Below are 3,748 nucleotides of genomic sequence, written 5' to 3'. Positions count from 1 at the left end.
GGAGGGGCGGGGTGGGAGGGGCCACAGGACAGGCATGAGAGAAGCTTCCAGAAAGACATCCAGCCCCCTCTCGCCCAGTCAGGAGATCCAGCCCAGTGTGAGATGAAATATCTTTATTGGTGTTCTCTGTAGCAGGTGCCTGTTGCAACATGAATAGTTCTAAGTTCCTGGAGTAAGAGGGCCGATTTTCATCACCCTCCCTCTCTCTAGGCCTTCTCCCAGGATGCCACTGCCATTGAGATTGAGATCTTTCCAGATCTTTTACAAAAAAAAAAAAAAATGCAATATGTCATACATACAGAGCAGTGAATAAAAACGTGTGCACATGGCTTAAAGACACATCCGCCTTTACTGTGTATCGGTTTGCATGGAGACATGTCCCTTTTTAAAGAATTGCTTATTTACTTTATTTACAGTTATTATTTTTAAGTTTGCTTTTGCTATAGGGCGCGTGTGCTCACTAGTAAGAGACAGACAGAGAGAGGGAAAGTGAGAAATCTCCCCCAGGGGAGATGGCCACACCACAGTCCCTTCTACTGCATTCTCCTCTCGGGATCTGGGGCGTGCATACATGTGCGCCCAACATGAGTTTCAAGCCTCCAGTCCATTCTCACACCGCAGTTGGCCACGTGGGAGTCCAGCACCTTAGCCTCCACACTACTTCCAGCCCTTTTAACGGTATCTCTAAAAGGAATGGTTGAATGGTTGTCCCATATTTGCAGCCTATTAGAATTTGACTTGTGAATTATGGCTGTGCAAATATCTCACCAGTCTTTGCCTTCGTCCTTATGACATTCTCACAGGACCTGCAAGTCACACACAGAGGAGTGCCAAGCGAGGGTCGAGGAGCCATCGATTATTGAAGCAGCTGGAGCTGGATTTCCCAGTGCCGAGGATCTGGTTAGTTTGTTTGTGACACCTAGTCTGGATGGAAAGGCTCCACCTCCGAATCTCTGTGCCAGCATCCCCAGTGTGTGACTTGGTATGAGACTAAAGCAATGGAAGGGTTTTAACACACACAAGAGGAAGCAAAGGAGCCGCCTCCTGCATGGACCTCATGCATGCTCTCAAAGCCCGCGTCTACCTCCGAGGAAATGTATCATCGCCAGAATTCCAAAATCCAAAAGGTTGGATTAGCCTTCTCCTTGGGGAGGTAGAGACTGAAGAAAAACCACAAGGAAGACTAGATAGGCTGACTCCTATATTTTAAAATTGAACATTTATGATGCCTGCTTTTTCTACTGCCAGAGAGTGTGTACCCTTGCTAGAGAGAGACAGGCAGTTAGAAAGCACTCCCCAGTGGGACATGGTCATGTTGCAATCTTTTCTCCTCCATTTCTCTGTCCTAACAGAATTTTGGGCATGCACATGTGTGCCTGGAATGCATTTCTTTTTCTTTTATTTATTTAAAAATAAATTTTTGCCAGAGGACATGTGTGCTCACCAGAGAGAGAGAGACAGAGAGTAAAATGGAGAAAGCATCCCACAATCCTTTTTCTTCCATTCCTCCCTCCTTTGGGGAGTTTGGGCACATACACACACCTACCATATTTCTCCAGCCACCAGGACTTGAATTGTATAGTCAGCCATGTGGGATCTATCTGCCTTCACCACCACACCACGGACTGGCCATGCCCAGTGTGTTTGTCAAGCCAACAGGGCTGGACTCCAACCCCAGTCAGCTGTTGGAGCTTCACTTCTCTGCTAGGGACTGATCTGAGTACTGCTTAGCGTCTTGTCCCCCAGTGTAGCAGGAAGGCTTCCTCCATCTTGTGACCCTCACAGTTTCCTCACAGTAGTGGGCTGGGTCAGCCTCAGAGCATCTCCCAGTACTTGCTTCATCTTGTCCTTGTGGAGACTGAAGACGAACGGGTTCAGGAGGGGCGTGAAGATACAGCTCCAGACAGAGGCCCATTTGTTGAACAGGAGGGCTGGAACATCTGACAAATAGATGTAAAAAAAGATGGAGCTGGGGAGGAACAGGGAGACAAAGCATTAATGGCACAAAGAGGTGTGGTATTATCTGTTGAAGATATTTTGTAGTTTTATCAACAGTACTAGGGAGAAATGTTCACCTGTTGAAATATCCATTTTGTAAGAGAAATAATAATGTGATTGAATGTATGGAAGAAAACAAAATTTAAAAAAAAAGATGGAGCTGTCACAGACGATAACCACCACCATGAAGTACAAGGTGCAGGTGGAGAATGCTTTCCTTCTCTCGGCAGCGGTGGGGGTCTGGAGGACCATGGCAAGTAAGCAGGCGTAGGAAACTGAGGTCAGGCCCAGCGAGCCCAGCAGCACTGAGGTGGACAGCACAAAAGCCACGAGCTCCAGCAGGCGGGTGTCCCTGCAAGATAACTCAGCAACCTGTCAAAGAAGAAGTGGTTGATGCCATTGGGGCCACAGAAGGGCAGGCTGGCCATGAAGATGGTAGGGCAGAGGACCCAGAGGAAGCCAGCTAGCCAGGAGGCCAGCACCAGTTGGCAACAGACACGGTCACTCACCAGGGTCTCATAGTGGAGCGGGTGGCAGATAGCCAGGTGGTCCAGAGACATGACGGCCAAGAGAAAAGTCTATCATGCCTAGAAGGAAGTAGAGGTAGGACTGAATTATGCAGCTGGCAAATGAGATGGTGTGATCCCCCATGAGAGTGATGACCAGCATCTTGGGAACCACGACAGAGGGACAGTTTCTGCAGGAAGAAGTACATCTGTGTGTGCAGGCAGTGGTCCACCCAGCTGAGGGCAATGATGAGCAGGTTGCCTGTGGCTGTTACCACATAGGCCACCATCAGCCCCAGGAACAACAGGGCTTACAGGACATGATTCCTGGGGAATCCCAGGAGGACAAACCCTGTTACCTGGGTCCAGTTTTCAGGGCACAGCTTCAGAAACTTGCAGGGGAAATGAAACAGAACTTTGTAGCCAGTCTATAGCTACTAGTCATCATATAATCAGTCAGCAAAACAGGGCTGAGTGTCCAGCACTTCCTCACATTCTGAGGGCATACTGATCTATATTTCTTTCTTTTCCTTATTTTTAAAGAGGGACTTTTGCTATAGGACATGTGTGATCCTTGGAGCAACAGAGAGAGAGAGAGACAGAGAGACAGTAAACAAGAAATCATCCCCCAGGGAGGATGGCGATGCTGCAATCCCTTCTCTTCTGCTATCCTTTTGGGATTTTGGCACTCAAGTGAAAGTGCTTAGCATGAGTTTCAAGCCACTGGGTCAAGGACTCTAACCACAGTTGACCATGTGGGTGTCCAGCACCTTAATTACTGTACCCCCTGCTGGCCCCATACTGAAATATATTTCTTCCTGTGAGTGATTTTCAAAGAGTGAAACAAATTTCAATAGCAAGTGGTATAGCAATAACGAGGATGGATGAAACAGTGATTGTGTATTAGAAAATTTATATACAATTTTCTTTTCTTCCCCCTGCCATCCTTAAAAGTAGACTTTACTGGTCACATAGATAAGGAAAAAATGACTGAGGAAGAATAAGTAACTCTTTTATGATCAAATAGGGAGCATGAGGTAGAGGCAGGCTCTCATCCCAAGCCTCTGTGATGCCCACACACATGCTACTCCACTGTTTTGCTTAGTCACATGAACAGGGCGGCCTTGAGGAATCCAGAAGAATGGAGGGTCAGAGAAGATCTCACAGGATAAATACACCAGGAATAAAATTGTCCTGGTATCAGGAACTCTTGCTTCAGTAGTTGTGACCTTTATGTATCCCAT

At 47.2% G+C, this 3,748-nt stretch overlaps 1 pseudogene; it reads right to left on the bottom strand.

Annotated features, from left to right (window-relative positions):
• Nucleotides 1-1,794: 1,794 nt before the first annotated feature.
• LOC102482138 (olfactory receptor 6T1-like) lies at nt 1,795-2,896 on the bottom strand (annotated as a pseudogene).
• Between the last annotated feature and the right edge of the window lie 852 nt (nt 2,897-3,748).

Source organism: Tupaia chinensis, unplaced genomic scaffold, assembly GCF_000334495.1.
Source record: "Tupaia chinensis unplaced genomic scaffold, TupChi_1.0 Scaffold000488_1, whole genome shotgun sequence".
Classification (NCBI taxonomy): Eukaryota; Metazoa; Chordata; class Mammalia; order Scandentia; family Tupaiidae; genus Tupaia; species Tupaia belangeri.
This window is presented reverse-complemented; position numbering and strand designations above follow the sequence as displayed.